This window comes from Lepidochelys kempii, chromosome 14, assembly GCF_965140285.1.
Source record: "Lepidochelys kempii isolate rLepKem1 chromosome 14, rLepKem1.hap1, whole genome shotgun sequence".
NCBI classification, from domain to species: domain Eukaryota; kingdom Metazoa; phylum Chordata; order Testudines; family Cheloniidae; genus Lepidochelys; species Lepidochelys kempii.
In genome coordinates, this window is record NC_136393.1 from 12,930,783 (window position 1) to 12,945,564 (window position 14,782).

A 14,782-nucleotide genomic window follows, 5' to 3' on the forward strand; every position below is an offset into this window, starting at 1 on the left:
CTGGCCAGGAGGGATTTCAAAGGGGTTTACCCTTCCCTTTATATTTATGACAATCACCATGCTCAAATGAAGGGTTTTTGTGTGTGGACAGTTAGGGACAACACACAAGTTAACTGCAGTGAAGACAAGTTCTAAGTGACTTTCAAGTAGAGCAAGTTGCACATGACATAACACAGGTATGGTCTCGCCTTCCACTCAGTTCTTCAGGGAGCCTGTTAATGTAGTCTGGCTGGTTTTGGTGGATTTTAAATTGTAGCTGCTCCATGCTAGGGCTGTTTCTTTCATTGAACTTTTTTACCCACAGCTTGTTCAGATGGGGTGGCTTAAAGACTTTTTTAGTCTTGCTTTTTTTTTTCCCTGGCATTTTCCTTCTGGTCTTGGGAACACAGATGAAAACTAGCTCACTTTGTTAGCTGTAGCCAGTTCTTGTTCTTTATTGTTTGACTTCCCTGGTTAACTCTTCCTCCTTTTTAAGAGACTTTTTTACTGCCTTATTCACTTCCTAATCATAGTTTTTTGTTTTGTTTTTTAAAAGCTGGCTCTAGTCACAGGCAAAAATCAACCTATAATTCATGTTAAGAATCTAGAGGATTTCCACTTATGATTGCAGCTCAGATGAAATAGTTTCTGGCACTGGACTGTATTTTCCTTTTCACCTTGCCAAAGTATCTGACTTGACTCGTTCAAGCCAAAACACAAGTGGAGCTATTTGAGCCCAGACACAAAGGAAATACTTAGTGAATTATAAAGGTAGGAGGAAAGAGAAGAGAGACAGTGCCAAGAGATTCATTCTTCATGCGTGGACACAATGTTCAGCTAGAGTCAGCTTCCAACTTTTGCTAGCTTACCTGCTCCTGTTTAGCCGTCTGTTAGATGTGTGGCTTAGTTTGTTTTTTAGCAAATGGTCACCTCAGTTTACTTTTCTGTAAGTCTTTTAAAACTATTTAATATTTTTTATGGCCTGCTAGAAAGGTGAAAATACACACCCCAAAGCATTATGGGACACAAGGCAACGTGGCTATAGTTCTAACACTAGTTACATCATCTAGTCCATTTCCCTGCCAATGAAGGCTACAGCTAAGGACAGTGCAGTTCAGCACAATCCATTGTAGAACCTACGTAAAGTGACTATACATATTTAAAAGATACACTGGTCCTGTAAACATTTTATGGCAGATAACAGGTGGGGGGACGTGGGGTCATGTGCCCCCCAAGCTTTCTGCCTCCCATTTTTAGCCAAGCATCCACCAGCACTTGGGGGGGCTTGCGGGTCAGAGCCATCGCAGTCTTGGGGCTCAGGAGGAGCAGCTGAGTCCCAGGGTGCTCCATTGAGGGACCATCTAGCTGGGCAGCATGCTGGGGCCAGGAGGGCCATTGGAGCAGGCAGGGCAGGGCTACTGCTGGTGCCCAGCAGTGGGGAGCTGAGCTGGTGCGGGGAACTAGCAGATCCCATCCCCACTTTCCGTGAACTAGCTGCAGATGTTGGGCTCTGGAGCCCAGGCAGAGGTGGCTCAGCAAGGGAGGGCACCCCCAGCAGGAGGAGCAGCACCACCATGTGGCTGCTGCCTCACTCACAAAGCCTAGGGAACGGAGCAGCCCAATACTGAGCGTGGAGGGGTGAAGAGGGCTCTACGTTCTTGCCCAGGGGGCTTCTGTAGAGCCTGCAAGGTTGGGGTGGGAATAGGCTGGAAATCACTTCCTTCACCCCACTCTAGCACTTGTCTGAGGGAGGGAGAGGCTTCCCCCAAGCTGGCGGTGCTCTGGGCAGCTTTTGCACGCACAGGGCTTGGCTCCTCCTGGGCAGTGCCCCGTGCGGGAGGGTCTTGGGCTTTCCTGGGGTGCTGGCCAGGGAAGCATGCAAACGACTGATGGGTGGGCAGCAGAGGTGACATATGGGGTGGTCAGGTGCCCCCCCCAGAAGCTTTAAATTGTGCACCGCCTTCCCCCCTCCCCTCTATCAACTGTTACCTGTCTCTGGTAGATAAATGAGCCTATGCTAAAGCAGCTAGAGCACAAGCAAGTAATCTGTGCCTCATTTCCCCATCTGGGATAACACTGAGCTACAGCTGAGAAGTGCAGCGAGGTGCTAAGGATTGTTAGGACTACACCACCATGCCTAAACTGAAGTGTGTGTTCTGGCGTAAAACAGTCCATGCCTTGGAAAATTTCCACAGTGTGGCTTTAGTCACCAGCTTTTTAAAAACTGGGAAGTTTCTTGGAACAGCCTCTTGCCAATGAACATCCATTTAGAATTGGCCTCCTTAGGACAGTGCTGAGTATTTGAAACGAGAAAGAAATAGATGGAGCGAGAATGGGTTCTCAAAGAAAAGAAAAATCTTATCGATCAAGTTACAAGGGAAGATTACTGAAGTGCAGACTATTAATAAATTTTTACACATTCTTTTGTGACAAAAGAGAGGATTAAAAGAGGGATAGTTAAAAAGCAGGAAGGGAGGATTGGGATCAAACAAAAACGGCCAATGTGTAGGTCTGCCACGTCTCTTCTTGTTTCTAAACTTTTGTCTTACCTGTTTTTTGGGGGGAGGAGGGTTAGTTTTTGTTGTTTTTTGGGGAGGGGCGGGGAGGAGAGTTGGTTTGGTTTGGGTTTTTTGCCAGGCATTCAATGGAGGGTCATAGCAATCTCCCTTACGAGGTGGAGTTACTTGCTACATGGACTCAGACTCCCTCCTGCAGTGCCTCTATGTGGAAATAACAGGAGGGCAACAAGTGCTGAAGCTGTGAGTGGCTTTTTCAGAACTGGTCCCTTGGTCATCTTTCATTACAGCACTTTCACAATGTAAAGCAGGGGTGAGCAGACTATGACCTGGGGGCCACATCCAGTCCTCCAGATGTTTTAATCTGGGTCTGGGGCTTGCCCCACTCCGCACAGCCCCCAGAAGCAGGGGCATGTCCCCTCTCTGGCTCCTACGTCTAGAGGGAGCCAAGAGGCTCCCACATGCTGCCACCGCCCCCTGCAGCTCCCATTGGCCAGGAACCGCAGCCAATGGGAGCTGCAGGGGTGGCATCTGTGGCTAGGGCAGAGCTGCCTGGCTGTGCCTCCACATAGGAGCCGGAGAGGGGATAAGCTGCTGCTTCTGGGAGCTGCTTGAGGTAAGTGCCACCTGGAGCCTGCACCCCTGTCCCAGCCCTGATCCCCCCTCTGAACCCCTCGGTCCCAATCCAAAGCCCCCTCCTGTACCCCCAACCCCTCATCCCCAGCCCCACCCCAGAGTCCTCACCCCCCCCCCTCACGCACACACCCCAACACCCTGGCCCAGCCTGGAGCACCCTCCCGCACCTTGAACTCCTAATTTCTGGCCCCACCCCAGAGTCCTCACCCCAACCCCCAATTTTGTGAGCATTCATGCCCCGCCATACAATTTCCATACCCAGATGTGACCCTTGACCCAAAAAGTTTGCCCACTCTTGCTGTAATAGATGCTGGTTAAGAGGAAGCCTCCCCATTACAAGCCTAATTTTTACTTCCTCCCTGCAACTTCCACATGCCACGTTCAATGCAGGGTAGACTGATGTATTTCCCCCCATAATATCTGGGGCAAATCACAGTTTTGGAGCTACAGCGTTGAAACATTCCCTGCAGCTTGTTTTACAAAGATTTTTCAGCTTTTCATCTCTGAAACTGTGATTTGCTGCCAAAGTTCCCTTTTCCTGGAGCACTTACCCCTCTGCAAGCACAATCACAGGTGTCCACTGTACACAAATGCATGCCAGGTTCCACCTTGGACTTTGACGCTAGGAGCATGAGTTCTCCCAGCTCTGGCAGTGACGAATCACTTTAGGCAAGTCACTTCATCTTTCAGTTTCCACAGTGATAAAATGGGGATAATTACCTACTGTCGTCAGGGCTGTTAAACCATTAAGAATATTGTAAAAGGGAAAGACTAGGATGGCAATAATGACAGTCTGAGATGCAGCGATCGCCAGCAATGACTGTCAAACCCCGCAAAAGAGGCTCTTTAGCTGCGATAGTCTTATAAAACAATGTACGTCATTTCAAATCAAACCACACAGTAGAATCCTAGACCCACAGAAGCCACTGCACTGTGTATGTTGGGCTATATTCATATATTAGGTAGACTTTATTGGACCTAGGAGGACTTGTGGCACCTTAGAGACTAACCAATTTATTTGAGCATGAGCTTTCGTGAGCTACGAAGTTAGTCTCTAAGGTGCCACAAGTCCTCCTTTTCTTTTTGCGAATACAGACTAACATGGCTGCTACTCTGAAACCTGTTTATACGACCTATCTAACAGTCTGACCCCCCTCGATGCCAACTGGCAAAGGATTCACTATCCTGTGACAACAACACTTACCAGGCCTGACAAACTCACTACTCCCAATGCATTGCTGTTATCTTTATCTATATTGTCTTGTAAGGTATTGAATGAAAGCTGGTACCAGTGGTGATAGATAATTGTGAAACTTACGTATTAACACAGAATGAGGAATATCGCTACTGATTGATATTATGCTTTAAAGTTTGTAACCAAAGGAACAAACAGGTTTTCTTTCAGACAGGGGGAAGGAAGGGAATTATTTCCATGTCTCCAATGCAAATTGAGCTAATGTGGAACCAAGTATAATGGGAGCTGTATTTGCATAGAATTCAACAGGAAAAACCAAATGGACAGGGAGATATGAAGTCAGCATGGGAAGACACTGGAGTCCCATCCTGACTCTAGAAACAAAGACAATGAACTCTTGGAAGCATAGAGTGAAGGAAAAGGACACTTGGTTATCTATTTACTGAGGAGACCCCCTGCCAGGGCATGGGGAATCATGAAAATCTGGATCCTGATTTGACTGAAAATCAACAAGCTCTACAGAAAAAGTAGAGGGTAAGAAAACTGCTTTAGCCAAAGGAGCGTAGCCTGCTAAAGTTATGTGTAGTCTCTTGGAAGCGTGTTACATCTTTGCTTCCTTTGTAACCAATTCTGTTTCCCTTATCCTTGTTTTATACCACTTAAAGGTCTATCTTTGTTAATGAACTTCTCTTTGTTTTAACATAAGTAGACCTCAGAGCTGTACTATTAAGTAAAGTGTGAATTCTTAGAAAATCAAACAAGATGGTGTGTATGCTGTCTCTTTGGAGATAGTAAATTTGAGGTGTTTTAGAGTAACAGCCGTGTTAGTCTGTATTCGCAAAAAGAAAAGGAGTACTCGTGGCACCTTAGAGACTAACCAATTTATTTGAGCATGAGCTTTTGTGAGCTACAGCTCACTTCATCGGAGCTGCAGAGGGAGAGTCAGCTCCTCTGGATGCTGGGGAAGAGTGAGCTCCATTGGCCCCAGGGCCACGCGGGGAAGGAGGGAGAGCAAGCCAACTCCACCAGGGCTGGGGCTGGGAGAGGTAGCTCCTCTGGCCATGGGGGTTGGGGGAAAGGCAGCTCCTCTGGTCATGGTGGACACAGAACGTGCCTCTTCCCAGGTGGCCAAATTTTTATTCCTGTGCACGTCTCTAGACTGTGGCTACCATACACTGTACATATGATTTTATTATAAATTTTGCTTGCAAGGCAAGTGACCATTAGGATAAATTCACTGGGTTTTATTTATAGTTTATATTTTCTTACTGTGTTCCCTTTCCAGTGAGGAGAAGAATTGGGAATAGAACCTATGAGAGCAAGCGACAGAGCCCTGGTCTATACTATGGGGTTAGGTCAATTTTAAAATGAATGCGAGTTAGGACTAACTGCTAGAATGGACTCCCCTTAGCAGCAGATGGAGCTAAGCACATTATCTTCTTTACTTGGAAAACATGAGAGGCTCCACAGATTATACTTTTCATAGGCATTTCTACGGTGACTATAACTGTAGCATCTGAGCTGATGGTAAAGATCCCTCCTACTACACTTGAAAGGCCTCAGTATGGGATGGGAGCCAGAAACAACTAGTGCCACCCCCCAACTTACTGTATGGACGTTGGAAAAGTCACTTCTTACCTTGAGCCTTCATTTTCTCCCATGCCTTTTTGTAGCGGCCTCCACACCCTGTACTACTTACAGTGGTGCCATCATCATGGGCCCAGATCATCCCCCGTTTTATCTGATTGAGTGTTAAAGGGGGGGGGGTGGCGGCTATTTGTTTATTTTATTACGTTATAGAGCAGCTTGGCTGCCTTGCTGATGGTGGCAGCTTTATAACTTTAAAAAAATACATTGCTAAAATAGATATTATTGAAATTAAGTGTTGGGCTAGTAGAGAGAGAGGCAGTGCAGACAGGATACTGGCCAGAGAGTCAGGAGAGAGTGGGTGGGGGGGTCTATTCTTGGCTCTGCCACTGATCTCTCGTGTGACCTTGGGCAACTCACTTCACCTCTCTGTGCCTCTGTTTTGTCTCCTAACCTTTGTCTGGCTCATCTATTTGGATTGTAAGTGATTTGGGGCAGCAGGTCTCTCCTAAGGTTTATGTATACAATACTTACCACAGTATATACAATACCTTAGGGTGGGTCCCTGATTGTGGTTGTGGCCTCTAGGTGTGACCGTAATTCTTCTAAGCATTCCCATGAAATTCATGGCATTTTAGCATATTCCTGGCACATGCAGAAGCTTTACTCGACAGCCTGTCTGGGCCTGTTGTAACCATGTGGGGACATAATTATTTTTAATTAAAAAAACCTTTTATTTTCAGCCAATAAACTAAGATTTGGGAAGGCATGGCTTCCTGTTTTTTGCAATATTTATAGTGAAGCAATGAGAAAGGGAACAGATCATGTGAATTATTGATCATGATATTCGGTGACTGTTCCAGATTCATAATGGAAAAATCAAACAAAATCCACAGTGTGCAGTTCGAAGAGCTGACTTGCATTTTGAACACAAGATGGCACCATTACAATTTCAGAGACAACATGAAGATATAAAGGGGAAAATATATATCATGGGGCTGCATGTTTCCCCTCCCTACCTTCCTATTTACTTCTGTAACGTCTCAGGTTACAGATTTCCTCTCCTAAGTACTGGTCCAGGTGAGACAGTTGTAACTAACCTGTGCTCACTAATCACACATAAGAGAAGGTTTCAGAGTAGCAGCTGTGTTAGTCTGTATCTGCAAAAAGAAAAGGTGTACTCGTGTTAGTCTCTAAGGTGCCACAAGTATTCCTTTTCTTTTTACATAAGAGAAGGGGAATCCTCTCTCATCATCAGGGTCTTTGTTGTTTGCCACAGGGGGTCAGGAAGGAATTCTCCCTCTATACAGCAGCGTGCAGTTTGCTAGATACATTATAGGTGTTTGTCTGCTTCAAAAGCACTACTTCAGGCATGGCACCAAACTCCATGGACCAGTGATCTGATCCAGTCTAGCAGTTACTGAGCAGTATCAGAGATGCAGAGTCAATACAGTTCTGTGCCAAGATCTCACTGGGCCTAGAGCACTGGCTGCTGAGAAACGGGACATTGAAGGTATCCAGAAAGGTCACGCTGCCATGCCATCTCTTACTAGGCTAACTATGAATAGGGTTTGATTATGTTCTCTCTCTCTTTTCTGAGGATTAATATTTTCCCATTAAAGGAATTCACCCCCGTGCAGAGGGCCACCCAAAGGGCTTGGCAACACTTCAGTTCCTGAAATAGGGCCTAAGTGGGATTTAAATTGAGGTGTAACACTCAGGCTGGCTTTATGCATAGAGATGAATTTCACCCTTTGAAAAATGTATCTTCCTCCCATCTCCTGGCTGCCTTCCTAGTGGGTACACCCGCACTGCAGCTGGGAAGGCTGGAGGTTAGCAACACACTATGCCAAGTGGGAGGAGTGCAGCATTTCATCCAATGGTTGCATGTGCCACGCCAAGGGCCTTTTAGGGAGGTTTACACAGTAGTTTGCACAAGGCGGGCACTTAAATTATCTCTGGTCTAAAGCATCATACGCCTGGATTCTTGTATTGTGGAAACCATGTGTAAGTCTAGAGCCGCTGCCTCCTCAAAGGAGTGGAGGTTGGATTACTTAGAGAGGGTGGGATAATTGGCCAGACTATCACTTTTCTCAGAAACAGACATGTTAGTTAAGCCTGCCAAAGCTAGCTTGAAATTTCCTCTCCACTGTGAACTTCCCCATGTCCCCATGACAGCTTTCTTCTGCAGACCAACACACAAAGAAGCTGAATATAAGCAGAATAGTGACTATAACAGCGGTGCCGGCATTGGGGTTGGGGAGAGGGGGAACTTCCATCCAGGCCTCTCTTGAACATGCTGTATGCTGCAAATCCCCCTACTGGGTCTCCCGTTCTCTGGATGGCATGACACCCACCCTTACTACAAACTGGCTCACCCAGTATGTTCTCACTCTAAAATATAGTGTCTTTTTAAAAAAGTGGGAAACAATAATTTAAGAAAAAAAATCTTTTTCCCTGGCAGGAACTGAACCCATATTCATATATAAGAGAAAAATGTGGCCCACCTAGAGCTAGCTACAAAATGGGAGGAGTGGATTCCTGTGGAAATTTGTTATTTTTGTTAAAAGTTTGAATGCCAAAAAATTTAATCCTAAACCCAAAATTTTCAATTCAGAAATGCTGCCCCAGTGTCTCATGGGAGTTTGTTTGGGCACCACCTGTTAACGTTCTCCTTTATACGCTGGGCTCTCTGGTTGCCCTACATCTGCCATGATGCACTGTCTCCCCTCTTCAAGACGGGAGTCCCTGGCCCTGGCGCATGAGGAAGATGTAATCTGTCTGGTGAGCCTGGCCCCTACAGGAGAATGGGGACATGAAACAGGCAAACTACAACTCCCAGAAGGCACTGCAGCACCATAGAAAAATTTTTGGCCAATGTTTTTCGCTGTTTAGGCATTCACTTTTCTAACAAGAAGCTGAAGTATTCCACAGAAAAAGCTGATAATTCTCACCAAAAAAATCTGTTTAGTCAGAAACCTCATTTTTCAATTTGAAGCACAGTTTTGACAGAACATTTTTTGACCTGCCCTAACATCCTTATCCTGTCAACTAGCCGCACATGCTATGGCCATGCTCTTTTGCTTTCCCACGATCGCTAAGAGCACCGCATGGCAGCTTGGCTTCAGTACTGTACTCAGAGCAGCCATGTAAAGGATGTCTCTGGAGGAAGGGCTGCACAATGACCACTCTGGTTGAGATGCTGAGGAAGCCAGGACTACGGAAAGGGCTGTCAAGCTATCAAGCAGCAGTAGCACAGGCCCCATCCTCCTTTCCAATTCCTCCCCCACCATAAAATAAACTCCAGGGCCTGGTGCAAGAACTAATACATGACAAGAACTTACGAACGTACCCGTATTTTCCATGTTGAAAGACTCGGGCGGGGATCCAGGCCAGGTGGCTGGCATTAGCAAGCCTTGCATTTCGTTGCTCAAGTTGCCCATCCTGTTCTACTGATGATAGACTATCTCCCAGAGGATTATTACTTATTTATTTTATAATAAAGATTAATTTAGAAAGCTTCCCAGATTCCACACCTGCTTTTCACTTCCACCTGTCAGCACAAGGCTGCACAAGAAGGTACAGGGGGAAGAATAAGGAATTTTTACAACAGTCCTGAGGTCCCTTTCTCTCTCTCAATTTCTGTGGAACAATTTGTGCCTCCCGCCCTACCTACTTGGCCAGGACATAGTCACCTGTATGCGAGATAGATACATACGGTCACGCCATCTGCAGTATAGCCCATATTCCATTTCACTTAGGCTGAGTTAGCTAAGGGATGAAGGATGCAGAGGAAGAGAGAGCACAGTATACAGGTGCTCTCCTTTGGGTGTCTGTGTCTCTTCCCCCCATCTCTATGCAGGGGAACTAAGCACTGAAGGGACAAAAAATTTAGTGCACATCCCAGCAACTCAGAGCCAAGTTCTGTTCTCAATTTCCAATGGGATTGTTCACAACTCACTGGTGTAACAGTGCAGAATTTGGATTTCCCCCCCCCCCCTTTTTGGGCAATTTCTCATGGGTAACAAGTACACAACTTGCTTGTGGTAGCACTGGGCAGGCTGACTGAACTGCCTGCTTCTTGCTGATGGGGTGAGGAATACAGAAACACACCTTGGGCTGAGTAACTGACATTATAGTTGAGCTATTAGAAAAAAAAAAACTCGCCTAATTTGGCAGTACTGAAGCAGATCTCTGAAGAGGCCTGGAAGGGAGAATCCCAAAAGCACTTACCAATGGATCTGGCTGACCCTAAATACAGCTTGGGTGATGCAATGTAACAGGAGCTAGTCTGCAGAAAGGGGTGGGTAGTTGATTTGGCAAAACACTCGGGAGACAGAGTCACAGATGTGCATCTGGTGATGCCATATGGAAACAAAGTGATTATCATATCAAAGCACAGTGAAGACAAAGGCCACTGGAAACAAAAGAGCTGGGTCTTCTTGGTCAGGCCCCCTTTTTGGAGCACGCTCTCTCTCTCTCTAAGGATATTCAGTCTACAGCCATTTTCAGAGCTCACAAATCCTTCCTGTCAGGCTCCCTTTTCTATCTTCTGTGCAGCTGGGTGAAGAGGGAGAGTTCATTAGGAGCAGAAGGGTCTTAGCTATGCCATTGGTCCTTTTGACGGGGCAGACCTGAGGCCAGCCAACCCTGTTCCAAGGCTATATCCCTTTAAGGACAGGCATTTTGGGACCAAGCTGGCATCCCTGCTGGAAAATGGGGGCAGGACTACATAAAGTAAGTTCTTTTACTCATTCCAGGTGAGATGAAAATTGAGGTAAGAGCGGTGTTTAAGGTATCTCACTTGGGTCCAGAGATACCTGGGAGAAGAGTAGCCAAGTATCAGAGGCCCAGGGAATGAGGCCAGCGAGAAAGCCTACAGACAGATAATGTAGAAAGTGGCCTTGTGAGAAGTGTGATAGGGTTGGGAGTTTGGGGGCAGCAACCCATCGTGGTATACAATTTGCAGGGCCTGCACTTGGGCCCCCCGCAGTGATATCTGCAGGTGGCGTGGGAACTTCTACAAACTAGGGGAAGGAAGCTGTGGTCCAGGGAGGGCAAATGCTATTGCACCCTGCAAAAAGGAGAAGGTGGGGAGGCTCTGGCTGTAGGGCAGACCCAGCAGAGATTGGAGGAAGAGTTGGTGTCTTCTCCCCGCCCCTCCACTTTGGTTGGACTCTGAGTCAATTACCCAAGAAAGGGGGCACTTTTTGGCTCAGCAGCAGGCTCAAAGCACTAACTCGCCAAGTACCTGAGGAGCGGATGAGGCACCAGTCTCCTGTCATCTGACTAGGTAAGTTGCTGCTACAGTCTGGGTTTGTGGCTTTTACAATTATAGAATCCCTTTCCACACAGAATCTCTCTGGTGATGCATGCTCAGCAAGAGCCGTGCTCCTTCGCATCCATTTACTTCAGTGGGAATTCTGGTGTGGTAGAGCAATGCAGAACTGTGCTCTGAACTGCTATGTCAATGGAAAAGCTTCCTTTGAGTTTGAGGTGCAGGGTTTGGGCCCTAGTTTATCTAAGTAGGTAGGAAGAGGCTTAAGAGAATAAAGATCTTGCCACTTTTCAGAGTAACAGCCGTGTTAGTCTGTATTCGCAAAAAGAAAAGGAGTACTTCTGGCACCTTAGAGACTAACCAATTTATTTGAGCATAAACTTTCGTGAGCTACAGCTCACAAGCTGTAGCTCACGAAAGTTTATGCTCAAATAAATTGGTTAGTCTCTAAGGTGCCAGAAGTACTCCTGATCTTGCCACTGTGATTGGTTTTTTTGCTTTGAAAGAGAAAAATCATCCTCTCTCGGTTTTATGAAGATTTTTTTCCAATATCCTGGTATCTAAGTGCCTAACCTACAGCACACAGTCTTCCCACATGGTCTCATACCCAAGCATTAACCAGGCCCATCCCTGCTTATCTTCTTAGATCAGATGAGATTGGGTGCAACCAGGGTGGCAAGTCTGTCACTAGCCCAGTAAAGGTGTTTTTAATAGGAAAATCAGGGTTTGCAGCTGGCAGCCCAGTATCCGCCCATCTCCACAGCATGCTATTTAATGCCTCTGAATCATTGCTAGGCACCAAGGCTGTGATAATTGTATTAACAAAAGGTGGGGTGATCTACCATGAGGTAACACAATTAGACTCTGACAGAGATGATCATGCACAGTTGCTGTTTAGGTTTTAAACAGAACTAAAACTGTTACTACAGCTTTTTAAAAATGACTGACAACCTTAGAATTGTAGAACTGGAGGGCTGGAAGGGCTCTCCAGAGGTCAAGTCTAGCCCCCAGAGCTGTGGCAGGACCAAGTGAACCTAGACCATCCCTGACAGATGTTTGTCCGACCTGCTTCTTAAAAAAAAATTTTTTTTTGTAAATGGGGATTCCACAACCTCCTTCGGAAGCCAGTACTTAACCACCCTTACAGTGAGAGTTTTGCCTAATGCTGTACCTCCCTTGTCTTACATATTAATATATGTTAATATACCCCAGAATGAAATTAGCTTTTTTCGCAACTACATCTTTGTATAAGACACATAACTGCACATGTGGGCATACAAACCCTGCTGCACTTCAGAAAGCTACTTCTTGTAGCAGTACTCACTACAGGAACTCAAACACAGCTGGGTTTAAAAACAAACCCAACAACTCTTGAGGGAGTCGGTTACAACATGGCTTTTAATTCTGTCATGGTTCATGATTTACTGTAGCCAGAACTGACCCATGCTGTAAGCAGGTCCCATAACATGGGGCAGGTGAGTACTTAGTGTGCTGATTTCTGTGTTGTTGCCCGGAATCGTCCTCCCAGCTATCTCACAGCTTTTGCTGACATTGTCATGCTGAGGATAATCCAATGGCTGGGGAATGTCAGGGTGTGTGCACTGAGTCTATTTCTACAGCATGCTTTGCCTTTTGGGATGGAGAATGAATGTTGGGGTACACTCACATCCAGGGCCTGAATTGTACCACTTTTATTTCTCTGCTTTTATTTACTAATCCCCTTTCAAACAAGCCTATTCCATACATTGCATCACCCAGACTGCAAAATGCAAGAGGTAGCTTTGCAGCAAACCCTGGCAGCCCGCAGTTAGGTGCAGTAACAGAAGTACAGGTTTGCATAGAGCTCTAAGAGGCATCTGCATGACAAACACTGAGGGGGGAGGGTTGGGAGGAAAAACTAGGCACTAAAGAGTGTACAAATCAGGATGAAAACTCAAATGGTCAGAGTTAATCATGAGAACGCTAGTCTCTACTAGAGCATGTGCGCCTGAGAGAGACAGAGGGGCTGTATTTACAACAGTATTGCCACTACCCTCCAAGTGGAACGTCACACCTGCTTAAGTGTATCAAAGGGCCCCCACATTGCTACAGTTCATGTGGCAGGGACCAGTGGTTTCTGGTGCGAGAGGCCCCGAGTTCTAACCCTGCTGAATTCCTAAGCAGTCTGTTTCACCCAATTCTCCAAAATGGGAGAGGGTTGACCAATAGATATATAGATGAGGATCTACTCTTATCCCTGCTCCTCTTCCACTACCATCCCTAGATCTCTCCCCCTGTACTGGGAGCTGTACCCTGGCCTATTGGAATGCAAGTTACTAGCCTCTTGCCCTGTGCATAATGACGGGTTTCAGAGTAGCAGCCGTGTTAGTCTGTATCCGTAAAAAGAAAAGGAGTACTCGTGGCACCTTAGAGACTAACAAATTTATTGGAGCATAAGCTTTCGAATTTGTTCATCTCTAAGGTGCCACAAGTACTCCTTTTCTTTTTGCCCTGTGCAGCAGACCCTCTGCAGCAGGCAGGTCCGTCCATGCCTGTGGAGTAAAGTGGGGGCAGGATTTGCCCTGGGAATGGGACTATGTGGTGCCAGAAATGCCCAAGCTGCTGACGGGGTTACTCTGCAGCCTCCCTGGCCCTGAGCTTTATTTAAACCACCATTTACTTTCTCTCCCAACAATCTTCAGTGGCACTTTTGGCTGGTAGCAAGAGCTCTAGTTCTGATAGACAAACTCCCTGTGGGGGTGGGAAGGGAAACAAATAATCTGAAACCTGCAGAGAGACAGTTGCTACTGAAGATACAAAGCTGAGCCAGTCTTCAGGGGCAGCAGTTTATTACAGACTTACCAGGTCATGGCCCTGGAGATTGTGATGCTACATTTGGAGTGGGAGAGGAAGGAATCAAATCCATTAGCAGTTGCATGTTAGTAGATCCCTCGGATAACCGCCTGGGGAAATGTTCTTAGAGACTGATCTGAAGAGGACTGAATATACAGAGGAGAGAGGATGCAAGGGCTTTCTTGGCTTCAAATTGAATTGTTCAGGGAGAGAATGGCAGCATGCCTGTGTGGGCAGGGAAAATAGAATTCTTGTCAAAATTGCCCAATAAATAACGAAAACCCCTGAGACATAGAAGAGGAGACTTGAACATCACATACAAAACCGTTAGAGTAGGGATGACTCAGCTGGCAAATAATACTTGGCCTGTGTGGGTGCCAACCAGCAAAAATCTCTTGTGCATTTTGAAGAGATGTCAATCTTGAATTTCCCAATTAAAAGGGGAATGCTACAGTTCTAGGCACTAGAGAACTTTGACCGGAAACCTGTAAGTTCATACGGCCTCAGAGTCCTAAAGTCGTGGCCCATGCCCCCATTGTGCTAGGTGCTGTACAAACAGACCAACTAGATGGTCCCTGCCCCAAGGGGCTTACAATCTAAGTAAGAGACAACAGAGGGATGTAAACGGATGGCGGAGTACAAGTGAACAATGAGACAATATTGGTCAGCATGATGGGGGGGTGTGAGAGAGAGAGAACAAGCACACACACACACACTATGGTATCCTTCATAACACAGGTGCTGGGACTAGGGGTGCAG